At 44.1% G+C, this 23,722-nt stretch overlaps 1 protein-coding gene across 8 annotated transcripts in view; it reads left to right on the top strand.

The window, feature by feature from the left end:
* The window catches only part of PAG1 (phosphoprotein membrane anchor with glycosphingolipid microdomains 1), an 846,294-nt gene that overhangs the window by 209,661 nt on the left and 612,911 nt on the right, over positions 1 to 23,722 (top strand). For 2 of the 8 annotated variants that reach the window (XM_069621256.1, XM_069621259.1), the window contains exon 3: positions 8,139 to 8,327. The exons of the other annotated variants lie outside the window; for them this stretch is intronic. The gene's annotated coding sequence lies outside the window, so the exon portion shown is untranslated. The remainder of the gene's footprint in view (positions 1 to 8,138; positions 8,328 to 23,722) is intronic. 8 annotated transcript variants of the gene reach the window in all.

Here is a 23,722-nt window from a genome sequence, read left to right as displayed (position 1 = left end):
AAAGCCTTGTGTGAGGTTTAGCAGCCTCAGGTCAACATATAGAGGGAGATGAGTCCTGCCCTCCATGGCTCTCCATTGGAAAATGAAGCACAGGTGGCTTCTTTGCTATCGTTTTGCCTGCCAGAGCAGATCATTGAGACTTTCCATTCCAAGTTGGCAATGTGCAGCTTTTGGCCCATAAACCAGCCATGTAGATTTAACATCTTAAGGAAGGTGCCGTTGGTCTTCTAACGGGTACAAAACCTTGAGTTTGGAGCATCAGGACAGTTTAAAATTAAGGTATTTAACCACTGGAGAGCAAACGTCAGCCACAGGTCTGCAAATCCATTAAAAAAAAAAAAACATTATTTGGGGAAACTGTTCATGTTCAGCTACCTTCAACTAAAAGTAGTGATAACAGCACCCCAATGGAAAATGTAGTTGCAGAGACCTAATAAGATAGCTTTAATGTACATTAATTCTTGCAAAGTCCACGGGATTGGTGGGACTGAAGGGCAAATGGGGTGAAAAAGATCTATGGGCAGAAATTGGGGAGGAGTTATGGGGTAAGCTATGTGCTAGAGTATATGAAACGTCTCACTAGCATACTAATACAAGTTACACGGAATCATGTTACTACATAGATGGCAATATGACCCTGTAAAGTTATCGTACTGTTGGCTGGTGTGAGCCCATTATGTTGGAGGAACTGTGGAAAGATGACCACGTGCTGGCATATGTGTTGGTCATGTGATAAAGTGCAGAGCTACTGGAAAGAGGTTCTGGGTTGGATCTGCGTGCTCTCAGGGGTCATCCATAGGGAAGTAGACCCGATGTTGGTCTTTTTTGGCATGGATGAGATAAATGATGATTGGGCTCAGCTGCCACACATGGTTCATTTTTTACTACTGGCCGCCAGAGCATGCTGAACGACACGATGGAAGAGTGAGACTTTGCCAAGGGAAAGCGATTGAGGGCAGGGAAATGTACAAAATGGAGAACTTGACCAGTATGCTAAACATCTCGCAGCGCTCTAAAGAGATGGATTGGTCACAGTTCATATGGAAATATAGGTCAAGGGATACAGCACACCCTGTCTAAGTAGCCGCTAAAATGGCTCAGCGGGTTAACGCTCATAGTTGTGATCTGTGTTTGATTTGCAGGTTGGAATCCTGGCCAGGCCAACACAGCCTTTCAAACTTCTGAGGTTGATAAATAAGTACTAATTTCTATTGGGTAATAATAGTAATATATGTAAATATGTCCTATGTAAAGCGCTCTATAAAAAACAAATGATTTTTCTTATTATTAATGTAACCTAGGTATCGATTTTGGGAAATCTGAAAGAATAAAATCACATAGCCCAGGGTCCCCCACATACCCATGATTTATGTTTCAAGAAATTGGACTCGAAATGAAGGACACATGTTTGTTGAAGTTTATAGATCTGATGGAGCTTTCCTGCACTAACCGGGGCGAACGAGTGTGGGAAATGGGGCAATTAAGGATCAAATAGCACCTAAAATTGAGTTAAGAACAACTTACTACAATTGAGTTAAGAACATCTTACTTAAAACAACATTCCATTTCGTTGTAGTTAAAATAAGAAACAGGAATACATTCTATCTCAAACTGATGATTTCATTATACTGCAGCATGACTTAATTATAACGAATCCATTTTCCAACGACTTGCAAAACGTAAAGTGCTGAGAGTGCAATTCCTATGCCGAAGGTTTGGCAACAGCAGATCTAAATAAAGTGCTAAGAAAACAGATTCCTATGCCGAAGGGCTTAACAGCAACACGTCTAGATAATTTGGCACTGCAATCCCAATCGCAGTTGTTCTCCCTGACAAACATAGCTGCCAAACAGACTCCTAATCACCCAAAGCAAATAACCCGTGGTTAGCATTTCTAATATTCTTAGTTTTTTCCGATACTGAAGATTTAAAGGAACTCTTTATTACTCGAATTGCAGGCCTAAAAAAAAAACTGCATGCAGCGACCTCCCCATCATAAAGATGCAGATGTTTCCTTTGTCAATCATTAGTGGTGATTTTATGCATTGACCTACTTTGCTCAATTAGGTATCCAACGGAATCTCCAAATATTTCTACTGAGAAACAAGAATAATGACCAAAAGCTATATTCATTGCCCTTGTAAGGGACTGTAGCCACTTTAACAAATAAAATACATGAAAAACAGATTTTTACAAAAGAACATGTTATAGTTTTGGGACTTGTACCACACACCATTGCCATTTTTCATGGTCTGCAGGCTCTCGGGAGGATCTGAAAATGAAGGGGTTAAGAGGTAAAAGCACACGGGAGCTTTGATGTGCTGTAGGTAGCTTCATTTTGGAAAAAACCGTCAATGTGTGCTGGTATGATTCGGTAGATTGGAATTTGTGTGTTATAATCCTGTGTGCATTTGGTGTTGTGGAGAGATGGAAGAGTGTTTGTAGGTTTGGTGTTACGTGCTGAGATTTGCGTCAAATGGTACTTTTCTCCTGAAGGCATTCCACTTCTTGGCCATGGATCGCTCTTTGTGTTATGTAGTGCGTTTTGAAGGAGATTCTTTTTTTGGCAACCAATCCAGCGCTCTCAGCGCTGTGTTACGCGTTTTCTTCTTGTGAGTTTGAGTCGTTTTGCAGCTGCGTTCTGTATTGGTTGTAGCTTGCCCAACAGGAATTCTGGCATTCCAATGTAGATGCTGTTGGTGTAGTCTATTGTTGACCTGACGAGAGAGATGATAGCGAGGGTTTTATGTGTGAATGAGAGGAAGGGAAGTATTTTCTTTAGCTTGTGCTGGTGGAAGAAGCATTCCTTAATTACTGCGTTTACTTGTGGTTCTAGTGTTAGCTTGTTGTCCATTAGGATTCCATAATTTCTGACCAACTTGGAGATGGTTCTGGCGAGTTGCCTAGTTCAGCGGGCCAGGAAATGTTATGCTTACGTGCCAGGTCGTTGAGTGTAATCATGATTTCGGTTTTGTCCAGGTTGAGTTTGTGCTCATCAATTGGTTTAGCTCAATGAGGTAGTTGGTTAGTGTTGGGTTTTGATCTTCACTGGCAATGATTTTATAGATGATTTTTCTCGTTTGCGTAGTTGCAGCAGGTGAGGCCATGTTTTTTGATTACGCTGATCAGCGGAGTAATGTAGATGTTGGAGTAACGGTGATAGCTATGAGCCCTGTCGGACTCCTCATGTTTTCCAATGTGCTTATTTGAACAGCTGCAGCCAGATTGTTTCTGTTCTTTCTGCAAGGAAGGATTTTACCAGAGGAGAGCAGTGTTGCTGATACCAATATTTTGTAGTCTTTTTATGAGTGTTGTGGTTGACTGTGTTGAAGGCTGCTGAGATACGGAGTAGGATTAGTGCAGAGTTTGTGTTGGTCTTTAAGTCATCCCAGATAGATAGTAGTGCAGTATCCGTTCCTCTCATGGGTTTGAAGCCTACTTGTGCCTGATCCAGCAGCTGGTTGCTTTTCACATATTCCAAGATTTGCTCATAGACCTAGCTTTCTAGTAGTATGGTTGAATTTGGTCAGTAGTTCCTAAGGTCTTCCATGTCTCCTGAGGTATCTTTAAGGAGTGGTTTGATGTGTGCCAATTTGAAGACTTGTGGCACTGATCCTGTTGCTAGTGAGAGGTTGAAGAGGCTGAGGTAGTATTCTGCCGATGTTCACTGGGCAAGGATGGCTTTGTAGACGTCTGGTGAGCAGGGATCTGCTGGCGAACCCACTCTGTTGCTCACCAGGTTGCTGAATGTATCTGTTGAGATTGGTGGGAAGAGGTCTAATCTGGTCGTTGGATCCGGTGTTGGCTCATTGCAGAGGTCTGGGGGACTTTTTGGCTTGCTTTGATTCACTGAATGTTGCTGTAGTGGTTGGCAAGGTTGTTGCATAGTTTATGTGTAGGGATCGGTGTGCTGTTGCACATGGATGGGTTTCTCGTCTTGTTTTTGTTATCTTGAACATTTCTTTATGGGCTTTGCCTGCTTATGCAATCCATTCATTGTAGTTTGTCTTTTTGGATTTCTTCATTTTGGCTTTGTATAGTCTAATCTGTCTTTGGTAGTTTTTCCTCCAATCATTTCTAGTTTCCTGTGCTTTGAGATGGGGCATGAACCATTTTACCATTGTTTTCTTTCGTGATGGGTAGAAAGGTTTCTCCGGTGCAATGTCATCTACTGTCTTCGTGATCCATTTTATGATTTCATCTGTCCTTCTATGATGGTTGAGTTCAGGTCGGTGAGTGATGGTTCCATGCTTTCCAGTTTCACATTTAGGTCTGCACTGTTTATGGTTCTCAATTTCTTTTCAGAGTTGGTGGGTTATTAGGACCAATGTTGGGTATCCTTCATGGTGGTTGGTTCACGCAGGTAATGAGGTGGTCACTCCAGAGGATTAACATTGGCAGTGAAGTTGCAACCAGGTTTTTGTTGCCAACAATTGCATCTAGTGTATGGCTAGCTGTGTGTGTTGCTCCTTTCATTATTTGTCTTTGATGCATTGTCGCTAGTCGATTGGTTGGTGTTTTGGCTAAGATGATGCTCTCTTCTTTGAACCGGATGTTGAAGTCTCCAAGGATGATTAGGTGAACATCTTTAATTGCCATGTTGGTGACTGCTTTTACAAAGGTGTCCACAAATGTAGGGTCATAGTTGGGTGTACACAAGTACAAACCTAACATTCTTTTGAGGGTCTAAGGATAGGTGTATGAGTCATCTGTAGTTTGTGATGTTTAATTGTTGGGCTGTTATTTTTAGGTGGTTTTTGTATGACATGGTGAGTCCTCCTCCTTTTTGTTTGTCTGTTGGCTTGCTTGAGATTGAATTTGTTGGGAATGCAGTCATGCATTATGACCTTGTAGTTTTGGGTTAGCCAGTTTTCAGTGACGAATAAGATGTATTTGTATTTTTGTTGTTTTATGTGGCGCCTTAATCCAAGGCGCGTTATAGTTAACAACAAGTAACACATCAAACATGGAAAAGTAGAAGCAAAACAGTAAACGTGAATCAAACCATAAAATCAGTGTTTAGAACAATTTGTAAGTAAGAAGGGAGAGGAGAGGAGGGGGGTAGAAGAGGAGAGGGAGAGAGTAATGAAGGAAGCAAGCAACAAAAGAGAGGAGTTCATAGGAGAGAAGGGGCCAGAGAAAGATGAGAAGAACAGAGAGAATAATAGAAGGAGGGAGGGGGATAGAGAGAGGGGGAAGGTATCAGGTAGGGGAGTGAAGAAGTTCTTTCAGTAAGGAGCGGAAAGACGAATAGGTGGGGGAGGAGCGGATAGAGAGTGGTAGGGAGTTCCAGTGTAAGGGGGCAAGAAGCTGAAAGGAGCGGAAACGAGAAGAGGCACATGGTGGTTCGGGGAACAGAAAGCAAGAACATATCAGCGGAACGAAGGGAGCGAGAGGGGGTATAGAATGAGAGGAGAGAAGAGGTAAGGAGGAGCAAGGTCATGAAGAGATTTAAAGACCAGACAAAGGAAGTGAAATTTAAGCTGGGAGTGGAAAGGAAGCCATCCTAGGTAAGAAAGTGAGTTGGAAATAGAGTTGTGTGAAGAGTAGACAGAGAGTACGTATGGCAGAGTGATAAAGGGATTTGAGGGGGGCAAGATGGGAAGCAGGAAGACCGAAGAAGAGAGAAGAACAATAGAAAAGGCGAGAGAAGATGACGGAGGAAATTAAGATATGTCTTTTGGCTGTGCCTTTTGGTGGCCATGGTGGTGGTGTTTATTACTGCATGGTTGCATGTTTGGGTCTGTGGGGGTTGATTCTTTGAGTAGTTCAGTCAGGTTCTGTATTGGGTTGATCTCTGTCAAAAGTTGATGGTTCCTCTGTTTTTGCCAGTTTCTGGTGTTGAACAGGCATGGTTGTGTTGTTTTCTTCTGGTTTGTGTCTGTGAGTTTCGCGTCTTTGTTCTTAGTGTTCTTCTATTCTTTTAATGTGCTTGAAGTTCTTTGGTATCATTGGCAGTCTGAGCAGGCAGTGTGTTGACACGTAGGGTGTTATGTACAGCGATTTTGGTCTTTTGGATGTGTGGGAGTACTGTCACAGATGGCTTCACTAACTCCCAGACCATTCAGGATGGTTCAAGGTTTCTATTTTAACTATGGTCAAAACCACTGTTCTTTCTTTGTTCCGCGGCCAGGTGAGATACTCTAATTGCGTCCCCTCTCTAGTGGGTTCCTGCCAGGCATCCTTTTTCCCCAGATGTCCTAGCTAGCAATCAGTAACACCTACTATCTCTTCAGCTATTGCTAAAGAGGATAGACCTCCTTCCATTCTGCAAGTGTATCGTTCATTCTGCAATGTTGTAAAGGCCAGTTGGCAACAGTGGATGTGATCTAAAATAGTCTGGAGGAATACAAATCTTCCCTGAGGGTACATGGCCACTAGGTGTCCAATACACAAGGGTGAAAGTGCTCTCCTTAATTCATTCCTCAAGAGTAGGGGCCAGGTCCCTAATGCCCCATTGATGTATCTCCTGAGTACATGGCTTCACAACTCCTGCTACATCCTTTCCCATTTTGGCAATGTGCATTTCAAAGGGGCTTACAGTCTTCCTCTGTTTCACAAGATAGAAGTAGTAATGTGTCTACTGGAAGTGGACCAACTGCAGACTTTTTATTGTATACCAGTATGAGGTTGCAGGCAAAGGGAGATGGACCAATGCACCACAAGTTGTGCCTGCATAAGAAAGAAATATAGTTCCATATCACGGGCACCTATCCCATCCTGCAGGCTACATCTGGTCCATGTGTCCCAACTAATTTTAACTGTTTCAGGTACCGAGCCTAATGATATAAGGGGTAAAAGAAGCCTGTTAAAGCACCAGACTCTGGGGCCAAATGGGAATGTTTTCAAAGAAATAGAGACACGTAGTGACTATAAGAATCTTTGCCAAGGATCCTCTGCCTGAAACAGTCATCCAAAAAGTAAGAGGTTTTTCGAATCCTGTCCATGGGATATCCCACGTGGTTGACTATGAGCAACTCTTTAGTAGGCCTGCAGATCTGGACCCTGTGAGGGATCAAGAGTAAGGCTTGGACACAGTAACAGTTTTCATGTTGGTTAAAGACTTTTTTTATGGAAAGAAAGGAGGGGCTTGGGGAAATCCTCCCTAACTCTAGGAGGGGTTTCCCCTGCCTCAAGAAAACTAAGGAACGTCTGTGTCAGGATGTTTCAATCAAAAAGAGTTCTCTGTCCTGTGTCCAAAATCATGAGCGGACCCTCGCACACTAAACGCAATATAACACGAAGTAGGGACTTCTTTTATCTGAGCATCTGCAGCTTTCTCCCAAATTCCCAAACATAAAGTTCTAAAGTGTAGAAAAGAAAACCAATACTGTTTCACCAGAAAAGGGGGCCTCCTCTTCCCTTCCGCTAGGGTTCTTCTGGCTTTTAAATGTCATTTTTACATGTTGCACAATTTCAAGGGAAACGTCTCTTCCTCTAAGTTTCCTCCAATTTTACAGTTCAACTCTTTCAGTATTCCACAGTCTCAGTGGGGGGAGGTGGAGGCAACTCTTTACCTGAGTTTCCTCCAGTTACACAGTACTTTCCAAAATCTCAAGGGGAATGGCTGTTCCCCCTGGCACCCGAGTTTCCTCTAATTACTTTCTGATATACAGTTTTCAAAGGTAGTATGGTTCTTCCCTTCCAGACTTTTATCTCCATTCCCTGGTTTACTCTCCTGCTAGGGTTTTATTAGGACTGGTGTCTCTGCCCCTGAGCCTTTTCAGCTTTTTCACAATGTGACGTTATGGGGGACTCTTCCCCCCTTTCCTCCATTCCCTGGTTTACTCTCCTGACAGTGTTTTTGCTTCCTGCTATTTGGATGCAGGTCCCAGACTCGTTGTGTACCCGGTTTACTCTCCAACCAGGGCTTTTAATCTTGCTTCAATACTTGGGTTTACACCCCTCTTTCGAAATCACTCTTTTGCATCTAGTTAATTATATTCATCATACATTGGGTCACCGACCACCTTTTCACCAATACTCAAGGTCTCCGCTCATTTGTTTGGGCTCATTTGGATACGCAACATCTGCCTTCAAGCACCCTGGTGCCCCACTCTTTCTTTAGGCTTACTGGTCTCTGTTGGCGGCTTCAGCATTCCTCGCGTCTCACCATTTCTTCCATTGTCTGTTTGCAGACTGGTCGCACGTCTCGCCAGCTCCTTGGATCCCGCCTTGCTTTCTCCTTTGCTTGGCAGCTCCTGCTGTTCAAAGCAACAACACTGTGGACCATCTGCTGCCAACTTGCCTGGACGTCGCTCTGGACAGCTTCTTCGCTCCGGTCTGCTGCCTGCTTTCCTGCCATGTCCCAACCAGTGTCGAGAGAAGTGAGTCTCCTCCTCTGTTCAGGTGTGCCATATTTGAATGTCCCTGCACCTGTTAATCTCCTCCAACGACTAGAATGCAGCATTGGCTTTCCACTTCTAGTGATCCTCATTACTCCATTCCTCTTCCTCATCTCACTGTTATTAAATGGCGGGATACAAATAAGGTTAGTGATCAGTCAACAGTGGAGATTCTCTATCCACACTACAATATGCCATAAAAGAATGGGAAGAAGGCAAGTGGGTGTTAACAAGGAAATCTGGTAAAGGTCTGTTCTAAACTAGTGGGTTCACTCTCTTCCCCTGGAGTTTGTCCTCCCTCATGTGGTCCTACCGCAGATGGCCACCCCCAGGGGCAGAGTCGGGTTACTTCTGCTATTCACTAGCCACGTTAGGGAAGCAGTGACAATATTGCTAGATTCATCATAACTGCGAGATAGAGCATTTCAGTGGGCGCCCATCTATAATTGCCAATCTTGACTGGTGGAGGGTTTGCATTTGAGAGGAGGGGGATCAGATTTGGACCTATTCATTTTCGGGTGGAAGTAGTCCCCAAATATCACCAATTCAGATAAGGAGATTTCTGTAGAGTTGCTTAATATTTGGTAAAATATCTTCATGAAAGGATGAAAGGGTAGACAATGGCATAAATACCACTAAATGCTAGCCCCCAACGAGTGTGCTGCCTCCAAATTAGTTCAGCCACAGGTTCTATGGCCTATGCGATTATAATTAAGACAAATGGTACCCTGTCTCATACCATGGTTGTGCGGATGGGCCTTTAATCACCTTAACCCAAAGCAGGCACATCACTTAAGCAAGTGCAAGTTTTGGACGTAAAGGAGGTTTATTGTACAATCATCCAGGGAGGAGCTGGAGAGTCACACTAACCTGAGTCCCAATGAACCGCATAAGTTGATGCATTATATACATTTTTGTAGCAGTTACATTAAGCCCATTTATTTTATTAGAATCCCCCCACATGTAATTGGACAAGAACTATACAAAAGAAATAAAATCTTTCTTAAGTTCTCCCATTCTCATTGGTCACAGTTATCTTAACTACGAACTTCAGATCATATTCCTAGCACACCCCTTTTTAGGATTCATCCATGGCAGGTTGTGACATCACATGGTTACAAATTCATATACAAACATAATTCATTACAAGTCACAACTGGCCTGAACCCTTTAACCCTGAATCTAATTGCACATGGTTTGCATGGATACTTCAAACAACATGAGGGAGAGGAGAATAAACAGGTTCCCTTGGAATTGACGATAACCATCTCATCCACCCTGACTTTACTGGTGACCTAAATATTCTAATCTAAAGGACTACCATTTCAGCACGCACGGCTCATCCTAAGAAAACAATCAAAACCCACAGGTATCGGTCACTCTGGCCTTCAGCGTCACTTCACCCCACTTTTATTGTTGGTCAAAACAAATGTCCGGATCCCTCTGCAAACTCCCTGCATTTAAAAGAGATTACATCTGCCTCCTGCAAAACTACCAGGCCATAAACACTGTGGCCGGTTTGTCAGCTGACCATCTACTTGGTTAATCATTACTTGTCCTTTGTCCTCCAACCCTGCTAAACTAGTTGTTCCCAGGCACTCCGAATTCACACTACGAACTCCTGGATAATAGATTTCTAAAAAGAGCACACTACATTTTAGATGTATAAATTCCCCATTTATGTATATTGACGTGCATGCATGTGTAATAACTGTAGTCTCTTTTTCACAATGGGTTCTTCGTGACAAGCCACCTTCCTCGCATGCACATTGTGAAATTTCTCATCACCCAGCAGCTCGGCACTTCGTAGCACACCATATGTATCCTGTTTAATTTCATTTGGCATTTTTGGCATTTTATCTTACTACGCGGGTGTAAATCTAATATGTATCAACTTGAACACAAAATACACTTAAAGTAACATATCCCATTCACATTCAACTACACTGGATACATATGAAACTGCAACATTCCAGTCAAAAATATGGCAGGTGCAACATGAACCCCTTTTCATCATTGGGACCATTCCTGACCACCCATAATTCCCCCCATAAGTTAAATCTTTAACAAATCATATTCCTGTTCTTTAAAACCATCTTCTCGGGGTGAAAACCCTACAACCATCTCTCATATTGGTCCCTATATGGCCATACTCCTCCCCTGAACAAACCCAATTCGTTCCACAAACATTTCTGCAGTCTACCTACTGCTCCACACAATCATCCCAGCTTGGTGGATATCCAGGTCTGCTTCAATCTGAGTACCCATGTGAGATCAAGTGGCAGTGATTCTAGCTTTGAACAGGGTCACAGTCATCGTGGCAGCTGCTTTCGGTACTTGGGTAGAACAACATCATAAGAGCATTTGACAGGACCAAAAGTCTCACAGCACCTAAGAAAAAGAGTCCAACCACAGATCATTTGTGATCCCTGCCTCATTCTCCATGATTATTCTAAGCTTATGCAAGACAGCAACAGTCTGAGTGAGGGACCCATTCTCCAAATCATTGGTAGGCACAAACATACAGCATGTGCTCCCTTTCCTCTGCCAGGCCCCTCCCTCCATGGCTGTTAGGAGGTTATGGATGTACCAATTTTGTAAGGTTATAAGCCTCAGGGCTCACAGTTCTAACTTGATGTCACTCAAAGCTGATTCAGACAAATTGACAAACTGCAAAAGATTATACCGGGTCACCTGGATCCACTTGGCATTTGCCGTGGAATGGACGCCAGGTGCCAGGAGGGACAAGAAAAACGTCTCTGCGACTAAACAGCTGATACTGCTCAGGAATGTTCATTAAAGCTTTTGTTGATGCAGCTGAAATGTAATTGGAATGCTTGGTCCGTCACGATAGTCCCTCCTTTCTGTGATCTGACAGAGTCATTGCTATGTCCATGTGTGATGATAAAGGGAACACAAGGGGACAAAGGGGGCACAAATGTGGCTTTGAACATTGGACAGGCAAGGGTCAAGTGTTCCTCAGGAATGACGAGGACAGGCACGTATAACTTGGTGAAACTGCACACACCTCGCAAGGCTGGAGACCGCTGCCTGTAGGCGTACGATCTGAAAGTCCAAAACATGTCCATAAGAGTAGCTGTCACCGATGCGAAGAGTGGGCTGCAGCTCCCATTTGTGCCAACAGGCACTGTGCCATCACCCTTAAAACACTGAGAAAAATCTCTGCATCTTAACAGGTTTTTCTGGCTCCTTGAGCCATGTCAGATGTTAAAGATAATTTTGCCACACATTTCCACATTCTTGGTTGACACCTGCTACCCCTTCCTCTGAGAATCCCCTCATTCCTACAGCTCTACACCTCTTGCTCCCATCGGTTAATGATGATAATAGCCCCTTTTAAGCTCATTTGGACTCTGTGTACACCAAACCTTTTTCGGCTCTTTATGATCTGCAGCTGAACATTCTTCGCCAATAGGTCAAACGAATGCTGTGACCAATTGCCCTTGGGACTACTTTTGGACTGTGCACAAAGTTAGATGCACACTGTGTCTGCTAACTCTTTCAAGTGGGATAAACACCCTATGGGCACCAGAAGCTTGGGGATGAGAGAGCAGATGTGGCAAAGTCCTACAGATCTCTCTGTCTCTCTGTCTCTCTGTCTCTCTGTCTCTCTGTCTCTCTGTCTCTCTGTCTCTCTGTCTCTCTGTCTCTCTGTCTCTCTGTCTCTCTGTCTCTCTGTCTCTCTGTCTCTCTGTCTCTCTGTCTCTCTTTCTCTCAACTCTCCTCGTGACTATACCATACATTATCTGTTGCAAAACCATGTACATCTATTATTGGGTCTACATTCTAAACGTCCTTATTGTTCAACAAGTCTGTATAAACATTTCTTCTTCATCTGAACAATATGTCCTTGAATTTTATGGCACTAGATACATTTAAACCATTCACAGTCATACTCGCTGTCTTCTTTGAACATGATGACAACAGATAAAAAAGACACACACAATCATTCTAATATACATAATAGATTCAAACGTTTTCTTTTCTTTGACAAATTTCAGTTCCTGGTTTTCTATCCACATCCCTCACCCCCATTTTCCACTGGAATGAACTGCAAATCCTTAGGGAATACTTAACTTTGAGTCTGATCATGTGCTGGTGGAGGGGTACCGGTATCTCTTCGTAGATCACTGATGTGAACCAAGCTCCTGTTGCCTTCCACCTTCACAGCAGCCATGGAAAAGCCACTCATTGCGGCATCGTACAAAAGTCCGGATATACATCCAGTCTCCAGGGAGGAGTAGTTGCTTGTGCTGATTGTCGGTTTCCTTGCCGCTTCCTCCTGTAGACTGTTGTTGAGAAGACACAGCCTGTGAAGATATAATCTTCACACTTTTGGTTAAAGCCCTAAGGTACTCCCTAAACTCTTCACCCAAGACCTCTGTGGTCTTATGTACATCTGATGCAGTGCATGCAGGTGAGAGCGGTGTGTGTAATCTATGGGCACCTTTTCTTCAGATGTCATGTCCCCCCCCCCAACATTTTCAGCAAAGTTACTTCACTGATTCGCTGGCTGATTCCTCAAATAAAATAGCACCAAGAGCAGACAGTGCAACCATGATTTCCTTAATTCGTCACACATCTTAGCCAACCGGATCTAAACTCTATTTAGATGTTCCATAATTCTGTTGGCCTGCGGGTGGTTCACTGTACACAACCTGTGCTTGATTCCCAAGAGCGAAGTCATTTCAGAGAACAAGACATTTAAACAGTGGGTTCCATTGTCTGATTTCAAGACCTCACACATTCCCCACAGTGCAAATACCTCCCTTATCAAAACTTTTGCTGCAGACTTGGCATCAGGGTGTACGCAGGGACCAACCTCAAATCACTGGGAGAATGGACAGACTAGGACTAGAAGTTACCAGTAATTATTACATTTCACAAACATGGCAACAAAATCTATGTGGAGCTCCCAAAATGCGTAAACTATACAGTTTCCTATGAATCTACTTACCTGTTCCTGGAGGTGTGGTATAAACCATTCCTTCTGGAGCTCTGCTGTATTTATTCATCGAGAAGTATGTGATGGGTAATGTAGTTGCTCTAGAGCAGTGGTGACAAAACATGTGGCTCGAGGCCCAAATGCAGCCCTTTGGCGCATTATCTTTCTCCCTCCAAGTCGCATGAGTTTAATGATTAATTGTTGCCGAAAGTCAGTCTCTAAGTCTGTCATGTGAGAAGCCTCTGTTGTCCAGTTTTTGTTTTTGTATGATACGTGCGGTTTTACTTGGATTTTAAAAACATAATTTGAGTTGGATAATACAAATATATCCAAGGGATAATGCCATTAAAATGCGATTATCACATGTTACACTACAAAAGTAATAAATAAGGACACCTTAAAACACATTAAAAAAATCAAACTCACGCACTGATGCGCCTTCCACTCGCTCATTCTCATGGATAGTTCGGCCAACTGTATGGTACATTAGGCCCTCCAGCAAAACAAATTGTTCACCCCTGCTCTAGAGCCACAAGAAGTAGTTATACAGGCATTACCACCTTACCTGCTGGCTCCTGTTCCCACAGCAGATCTCTGGATAAGAGGGCACATCCTCTTTGCCCAAAGCTCCTGTTCCTCTCTGGGTGCTTTTCCTTGCATTTCTATTATTTGAAGCACCAGCCGGGACCGCAGTATATGGAACTGGCAACTGTACCCACTGCGACACAGCTTACATTTTCTGGAAATCAGTAAATGGCAAATATGCGGCTTCTTTTGCTGCCCTATCTGTGGCATCATTTCCAAGTGGTATGGAATTAGTACGATTAGTATGCACAGCTTATTTTACGGTGCATACCTCTGTGGACAGGATTAACCCTTCGATGAAACTGGATAGTAGCGTAGCATGCTGGACAGGGGTTCCCTTAGATATCCTAAACCCTCTTCCCTGCCACCTTGATAACCCTAAATGCACAGTGGAGGTTACATATGCAGAGTCTGAATAAATAGTGACTGCTTTTCCATTACTCATTTCTATCACCTCTAGAAGTGCCACTAGTTATGCCGCTTGCGCAGAGCAACTGCGAAGGCAACCGTTTCTTCAGTCTGACCTTGTATTCCCCATCCACAAGACCCACAACGACTGCACCCGTATACCTATCACCAGTGTCCTGATTGTCGAGGACACATTGTGTATAGGTGCTATATAAATATACTATCATATCATATATCAACAAAAGTGCATCCCCCTTACCACTCATCCTCTTTCTCTTCTCCCTCATATGTTGCACAATCATGCACAATATTGTCAGGTTTCACTGGCTAGGCTACAAATGTCGCTGGATTGACTAGGTGACACTGAATCAATGCATTTGATAAAGTAACTTCGTACCCCGCAACTCTTTGGATCATCAAAGTCGACTTGGACTTTTCCAAGATCGCGAAGACTGCATGCTCCATGTACAATGTCACCAGGCAACCAAAGGGTAATGGTTGAAGACGTTTGCTCACAAGGGAACAGTCCTTGCATCAGGTTTATGGCCTAGCGATGTATGCTGGGTCAGGACCACTGTCATCACCTGCCCGTTAGAATGAGAAAACAAATAAAATGGTTTCTTGTAATTCGGGGTCACCAAGATCAGAGCATTACTGATCACAGCCTGGATTTCCCAGAAGCAAGTCACCAATTCTTGAGACCATTCTAACAGACCCTTCACCTTCTGTGCTTCCTTTAATCCCTGCAGTTAAGGGCCCTAAGTAACTAGAGTAGTCAAAGATCCAAGATCTATAATAGTTGCATAGCCCCAAAAACTGCTGCATTTGTTTCACCGTGACTGGCTGAGACTTATTCTGAGAACTGCAGTGGCTCTCTGGCATCACCCTCCTTCCTGCAGGTGATATGACTTGCCTCAAATATACTACCTTTTGTCTGGCAGTTCTGCATTATTTATTTGTCCACTTTGTACCCTTTCTCCGCAAGCAAGCTGAGGAGCATTATTGAATCTCTTCGACACTGCTCTTTTGAAGTGCTACAGACTAGCAAACCATCCACATAACTGGATTACTTTACTGGACAGATGTCAATTCCCCAAATCCATTTTGAACCCCCTGTTGAAAACACTCAGATTCACAATACCCCTGGGGCAACCTTGTGTGCCCAATCTCTGATCACGATATGTGAACGCCGTGAGGTACTGAGAATCAGGGAGTAATAGGACTGAGAAGAATGCATTTTTTAAATCAATCACAGTGAAATGGGTCAACCCAGTAGGGATATTACAGAGAATGGTGGCAGGATTTGGTACCTCCTGGAAATTCCGCCTCAACAAAATTGAGGGGACACAAATCCTGGACCATCCTCTAACTGGACCCCTTTGCTTTCGCCACAGGGTAGAAGGTTGTGTTACATGGTGACACAGAAGGTAGTGTTTTGCCTTGCTTCAACAACAACATAATGGTCTCATATGTTCCCCCATCTGCCTCTCTAGACATGGGGCATGGCTTAATCTGTGGTAATATCGCACCAGGTTTCAATTGTATTTGCACTGCTCCAACATTTTTTAGCAGCCCCCTATCACGAGGATTACTCGTCCATAAATGGTCTGGCACATTTTCTAAATCTTTCTAGTGTGGTGATGTATTTCTAACAATGAGCATGGTCTGTGGTACTTCCCTGAGCACTGTTGCTATCTGGCAAGGAACCCCAATCTCAAAAACAATCTCTCCTGTGTCTTCGGTGGCTATAAATCATTGCTTGTCTGACACGTCCCTTACCGCGGCGGTCAGATCAATGCACAGAACTGTGCGCCATTCTCCGCCTTTGTCAACTGTGCCTGAGAAAAACACGCAGTTTTTCATGATACGTATTGCCTCTAAGAGAATAGTAGCAATGGTGCCTGGTGTTAACTCCTGCAGTACAGCGAGCCGAAACAAGAACTCAATCGGTACCTGGCATGTCTAATTTCTGAACCCAGGAACCCAACTCAACAAAATCATTACTCCATAAAGAAACGAGGCTGCGTGTACAGGCACCCTCCTGATCACGCTGTCGCTACAGTATGCATGCTAACGCTGCTTCTTTTACCAGTTACAAACCTGGAGTCGAGCATACTAAACCTTCCTCTATGAAAGCAATTGACATTTGCAACTTGCTCAAGAGATCTCTTCACAAAAGATTTGCTATGGTGGCTGCATAATACAACAAAGAGGCAGATACATTTTGAGTGCCTGCCTTAATACGTAGATCTAGATCTTCAGTATAAGGAACCGACAGGATAGCCCCAGAGAATCCCTCTGTCCCAATTTTTTTGCCGGACAAGGGGAACTCTCCTTCCTTAATGCAAGATTTTGTAGTCCCTGTGTCGACCATAAATAAGAATGTTCGGTCACCTACCTGCACACCTATCCGGGGTTCCTCTTCCGGATCGGTTGTAATGGACAGGACTGGACACATCAGAGACCATTGTGGGCTTTCCGATTCCTGGTACATATTAACACAGTGGAGTGAAAAAGGACTCCCTCCAAAAACACTTACTTCAGTATAATGAGTAACCGTGCCCTAGGGTAAAGGATATTTCTCCCGTGTCTGTACCGGTGCTTGTGCTGGCATGGTTGGTGGAATCTCATAGGTCTTTGCAGCTCCAGTCACTGGGTTCTGTTTAAACAGTGCCTGCTGTGATTGCACAGAGCCTGGGGCATATGACGGGTCAGGGATTGCATCTGCTGAGCTCCCACATTAAAATATTGTGGCCTGTCTTGACAATCTCATGACTCATGTCCAACCTTCTACACACGACCAACACTGAATCCCATAGAACCCTCCATAGTTATTTCCCATTGGCCCATTACACTGGGGCCACATTCCTCTGAACCCGCGAAATGACCCACTTCCTCATGGAAATCCTCCCCTACCCCTCGGAAACTCTCATTTGTCTTTGATAAGGGGCATAACCATCCATCCAACCCTGCCTCCTACCCAATTCACCCTGTCCCTGGTGTCCCAATTGCCCCTGCTATCCTTCCATGGAGTTGGTAATTACTGCCCCTTCCAAAAAAATCTCTAGATTTGAGCTGTAAAAGTATTGCATTAATTAAACTCGGAAGGATGAAGGGCTGAGTCAGCCTGGCTGGAATTCCAGCATGTTAACTTGGCTGGCCACATGTTATAGCTGGGTACTATGAGCTACCAACAAGGGGAGGCGGGGGGGTTAGCATGTGTGGTATGAATGAGTGTTTCTTTTAAACTATGCATTTTGCCAAACCTGAGTGAAGTTGCCAGAGGTTAAGATGAATTCTAAACCTTCCAGCCAGTCACCCAGAGTGAGACGGGTGTGCCCAGACATGGGTTCTGTGCCCGCTGGGCCTAGAGGCCCAAGCTACTCTTCACCCAACGAGACAGAACCATGTCTGAGGATGCTTGTGGTCTCGTGCAGAAGGGATGTGGCCAAGCAGTTCAGGCTGTACTGCCCCTTTTGGGCGGCGCCAGGCATGGGCTTGGGAGAGCTGAAGCCTTCCTAATTTGATGCAGCAGGCATCAATATGCTGTGAGGGGCCAGCCTTGGCTGAGACTGCAAAAAGCTGTCGCATGTGTCACCTCGGAGAGCGGTGTATTTACTTACTTTTAAACTTTAAAAGTAAATAAATACACCGCTCTCCAAGGTGAGAAAATAGTCTTTTACCGTGACTGCAGCCTCAGCAAATCCTTCTGAGTGGATGATATCAAAGGACCCCCGATGTGGAAGCTAAAGGCTTAACTGCTGAGCTCAACTTTTATTTGTATTTGGCCCATGGTCCCAAATGATTAGCGTTCCTTTGTTTAACTAGCCTGTGAGATGCAGAGGCTTAGCCCGTGTGTGTGTGTGTGTGTGTGTGTGTGTGTGTGTGTGTGTGTGTGTGTGGGGGGGGGGGGGGCGGGGGGGTTTAGGGGGTGTTGGTTTTTCCATAGGAAGAGCACTTTTTGGGCAGTTTATAACTTCGCTCCCCCTGGACGAATCCTTGCAAATAAAGTATATGCCCCACTCTGAATTATTTTGCAAAGTTTGGTCCAGAGGGGGAAAAGTTATAGGAGGGGGGACCCAAAACTTTTTTTTCCCATAGACTGAATGGGGGAAAACTTTGCACACGGCTACAGGTGAAACCGCTGGACGGATGTGCACCAAATTAGAGGCAGGGGCTTGGGCGTGAAAGCGTTATTTTGCAAATTTTGTGACAATCCATCCAGTAATTCCCTTAAAAACTATCAAAAAGTATGTCTCCAAAAATTAGTGATATCTATGTCCGCTCTGCGGTCACACTTCCGTGTTCGCTCTGTGGAGAACATTGCAATTGGCTATTCCGTGGCATACTGCCCGCGACCACGTTGCGCTTTCACCGATTGGTTATGGCACAGCGTGAAGTGCGTCGGAATCTTTCGATGCGTCCGTCATGTTTACTTCGTTTTCTGTTGAACGCCAACATTGGCGCTAACATACGTAAACGAAGAAGGCACCAATGCACTTGTAACAATTATGGAACACTGTTTCGATTGGTGAGCGTTAATGAGACGTGGTAGTAGAAAGTGAAACATTGAAGTATTCTTGTTAGCACTGTCATATGGTACAGTGGGACTTGCTATTCATTGTACGAAATGAACTTACTTCGTCCATTTTACAATCCATAAACAATATTACTGTGGTCAGAGTGGCAGGAATCTGAGGCAGCCACCTCTATTTCGTACACACTGCCCTCCTGCACGTGTACTTTAGTAGCGGTTCTCATAAATAGACGCTGATATGTTGTTGCAAAATGAGAATGCATTTGCATTCGGAGGGAAGGCCACTGCATTTCTCATCAGTGATGTCATCAATGACATTTGTGATGTCATCTTTCTTGTCCTGGGTGTTAGTGTTAGCAGTGCACAGTGGTGCAGGCAGTTATGGTTGCTTAGCTTACCATAATGGGGGAATGTGCAGTGTTTTTTGGTTTCACTGTGAAGTATCTTTCTATAAGGGTTTCCACTGTGAAGTATAACATCCCTTTAACAACGTTTTTTTTACTGAATGTACATATATATATATATGGCAGGCAACGAAAACAAGTAGGCTAAACATGTGATCTCGTCAGTGATGTCATCAGTGACATTTCAGAGGACAGCTTTCATGTTCTGGGTGTTAGTGTTAGCAGTGGAGATGGTAAGTAAGGGGGCTCAGTCTGCCATAACTGGCAATTTCCTGGGTTTTTCGTTTTTAATTTGAACCACAATGGGGAGGGCGAACATTTTTCTGTAGTGAAGTGCACAGGTTTTTCGTAGGGCAACTTAACCATAACGTCCCCTCAACAAAGTTTATTTTTGTAGTGAATATATATATGTATGTATGTATGTGAAGGTGCGTGTAAGTGCATGCATGTCATTTATGTATCTATGTATTGTCACGGTTTATCAACAAACCTTTCACAATATGATGCACACAATATGTATGTATGCGAGGGGGGTGTCTAAAGTGCATGTGTATGAATAAATGCAGTGTGAATGGTGTACATGGGTGCGAGTGTGAATGAGTATGCAGTGCGAATGTTCTGGGTGCTCGTGTGAATGACAGAAGGGGTAGGGTGTGTGTGTGTGTGTGTGTCTGTCTCTGTCTCGGACTGGGGTATAAAACTGTCTCGGGTACCAATGAAAAAGTGGTCGACAGTTGCAAATGGCAGTTCATTCCTTTTGTGACCGACTGTTTGAATAGTACCCAAGGGGGAGTAAAATGTGATGCAAATTGTGCATTTTAAAGAATATTTATTCAGCAACACTGGTCAAAACTATTAGCCGCATAGTGAAGTAACTCATCAAACTGGCTCACATTGGCCAAAAAAGTGCCCCACTTTGACCAAAAAAAAACGGGTCCACGCTAACATTTTTCATTTTTGGTTCAGCGTTGCCCTATAGGCTAGTCCAAGCCTGGCGCACGCATTGGATCTCGAACATTTTTTGCTAGTAGCATGTGCATGTTTTACAGGCCTTTTTGGGAAAAGCAAGGCCAACTTGAGTGTTATGTGAAGGGGAGGTTCCAGCAGGGGAAGGGTACTGCAATGGGTGGCTAGGTTCTACTGTGGCATTGAATTTTGTAATTGTATTAAGGATAAAGCCAGCTCTGTGAGGTTTCTTACATGGGGTAGGGCATCTTTCCTTACTGTGGCATGGCATTGTTTTACTGGTGTTAAGGTGATAAGTTCTTACATATGCAGGGGTGGGGCCAAGGACGTAATTTTACCAAAATGCCAGGGGTAGCGGAAGTGACATCACACAACCCTCGACCCCTAATGACATCACAGGAAGTGATGTCATTTGATCCCACCCTGAAGTGATATCGCGGGAAGCAATGGAACACGACCTTTCACCCGTTGACAAAACAGGAAGAGGCATCAGATAGCATTGTACACTACAAAAACTATGGTTACGATATAACTATAATGTGATGTATGCATTTCATACAAGAATGTATCGACCATATGTATCTTTAGGATCAGTGCGTATACGCCCATATTACCAAATTACCGTGAATGCAAGCAGACGTCCATGACCAAATGATAATTATGTGTTATTATATAGCACTTACGCTTAAGCGCTTTATATAGAAAACAGATATACCCAATATCACCCAACCTGCGTTGGTACTCATTTATCAGCCTCAGAAGGATGAAAGGCTGAGTTGAGGCGTTTAAGAACAGACTTAATCAGTGTCTCACCCCCTGAAGTGTGCCTGAAATAAACCCTTAATGAGTCCAGCAATTACTGTATAGAATTCCAGAAAGACACATTATTTGGTATTCCTATTCTTTCTTATTTAGGGTCATTGCTAAAAGTATAGACTTGTGGCATTCCTGTTCTTATTTTTCTTCTCTTTTTTTTAAGGGGCCTGAAAAAGAAAGCCAGCCACTGCAGAAGTAAAGAGCCACATGGTGCTGGCTGGCCACAGCCCAGGAGATTGCATTACAAAAAAAAAGTTTTTGGTATTTTTTTTAGAGATCAGAGGTCGCAAGGGAGACCAGAGGTCTCAGTTGCGACCTCTGGCGACCCTGGGTGGGGCTTTGTGCGGCCCAGAAATCAATGTTTTCTTACTGTTGCATGACATTTTGTACTTGCATGATGGGGCAAATACTACATGGGTGTTCTTATATGAGGGGTTTATTTTTTATAGCGTTTTCACCAACGCACTGTACAGGGAACATATTTATATAAAATGATCACCCATTTAAAGTTGGTACTCATTGGGCCTCAGAAGGATGAAAGGCTGAGTGGGCCTGGCTGGGATTTGAACCTGTGACCTGCAGATCACACACAGATTGCAGTAGTAAGGGCTCAACCCGCTGAGCTAATGTACCAGCTAACCATTAAAGGCATATTTTCTTACTGTGGCATTAATGCAAAGCCACCAAGAGCATGTTCTCACGCGGAGCCACGGCACAGATGGGAATCTGCGCACACCTAGAACACATCTGTAGTTCCAGGTGTGCGAGGGGAGACTGCAAATGATTTGCGCTCTCTTCCAGGAGTCATAGCTCGCTTCATAATTAACCGAGCCACCTAGGTTCAGGAAGAGTTGCTTTTTTCCCTCTGTCCCTAAAACTTAAGATGTGGCTGATGGCAAGTACAAGACGGCAGCAAGATGCCTTCTGACAAACTATGGGCTTCATATATGCAACCCTCACACGAGTTGATGGGACTGGACAGGACAATATGATGGCAAAAACTAGGACACTGTAAGAGTATTTTGGCATTTTAAAATAAGACCTAACATACAGTGTAAAAACCTGGGGATATGGTGACAGACTGGGCAAATACCTTGCAGCTGGCCCAAATTATTTGCATTTTAAAAGCGCTCAAACAGCCCACGGGCATCGAGGCGCTGTTACAGGAATTGTTTTTTTAGTTGCGTAATTGTTTTTTTTTGTTTGTCTTTGTTGCGTATTTATAATGCGCTTAAATACCCAGAGGTTTCTAAGCGCTGACCCGAGGATCGAACCTGTGTTGCTTCGTCTCGTCTTGCTTCCAAGGCGAGAAAGTTGCAGCTTAGATATCGTCCCAAACACCTGGGGATGGGATGGCTGTTTGAGGAAAGTGGTACCTGTGCATATGCTGGGTATTTCAGGTCACATGATTGTGATGCTTGAATGTACAGCACTCCTCACTGTAACTCCTGTTCATCTTGCCCTCCTCCATGTAAACCTGACGGGACACGTGCGTCAGCGCAGAATTCTTTGCCAATACAAAATACAAATCTATTTGGGTTGCCAACGCTCCGTTATATTTTCCCATGTTTTCTCAAACACGCGCTTGTAAAGCTCGGGTGTGAAACACAAGTCTCCCGGCTCTTTCCTTTCCTCTCTGTGCAGAGGGGACGGGTAACGTGGCACCTGCTCGCACGGCTCACCCTGGATTAGTTGGGCTATGAAAGCCTTCTTTATCGTGCGAGTACAGTTTACTTTAATCCTGCCTCTGTTTCCTGCTCTGCACAGATGCTTGCATCTGCTGCGCGCTTCGGTGTTGTGTCCTGCATCTGTTGGGCACAGGTCACGGTAAGTCGCATTAGTGCAGTTACACATCCTATTGGCAGTCGTGTGTAGCTTTGAGCAGAGGCTGGCAGTACTTCTCCTTGTTTGAGGATAGTCAGGGCAGTTTCTAGTCCATTTAGTGCCCAGGGCGAAACACTAAATTGCGCCCTCCACCTCCCACCCCCGCTCTGCATGTGTGCCATTTCCCAAACTATACCCTGCGGTTAAGTAACTCCTACCCAACGTCAATAAATCATTGTTATACACATGAAACAGGTTTTATTACATTGTGATTCAAGAACTTTTTTATTAAAATAGCTTTTTATTTTTCTAACAATTAGTGTCTATTTTAATTTCTTGTATGTGTGACTTATAAAAGCACATCATTGGCTTTTTTGATCTTTGGCTTCTCTGGTCCATCTTCCAACTGGTCCTTGATTCGCTGCTCTCCTCCGGTCCTTGGCTCCCTTGCATACCTGCCAGGTATTTCCATGTCCTTTGTGACACTGAGCCAGCCCAGTGATTTCCTGTTAATTGCTAGGACTGGTATTTGTTTTTTTCCAATTATACGTATGGGCCTAGAAGGACCTCCATGCAAAGTGAAAATCCAGCACTGGCTTGTGGCGTCACGCATGGCATGGGCCCCCCACTTGGCAGCAAAGCCCTTGTGAGTTGCTCCACTTTTCTGTCACCCCTCTGGTCTTGACTCCCTTGTGAGTCACTATTTTCCGCTAAGTCGCCCTTCTGGTCTTGGGGAACCTGGTTGATCGCTCTGGTCCTTGGTTGATATGGCCCATCACCCCTCTGGTTATTGGCTCCCTCATGAGTTGCACCTCTAGTTAATCACACCTCACATTTTGATGTAATCATAAAATACCTGGGTGGTTACTGA

Source organism: Ambystoma mexicanum, chromosome 5q (genome assembly GCF_040938575.1).
Source record: "Ambystoma mexicanum isolate Mex_15411 chromosome 5q, UKY_AmexF1_1, whole genome shotgun sequence".
In the NCBI taxonomy this organism is placed as follows: Eukaryota; Metazoa; Chordata; class Amphibia; order Caudata; family Ambystomatidae; genus Ambystoma; species Ambystoma mexicanum.
This window is presented reverse-complemented; position numbering and strand designations above follow the sequence as displayed.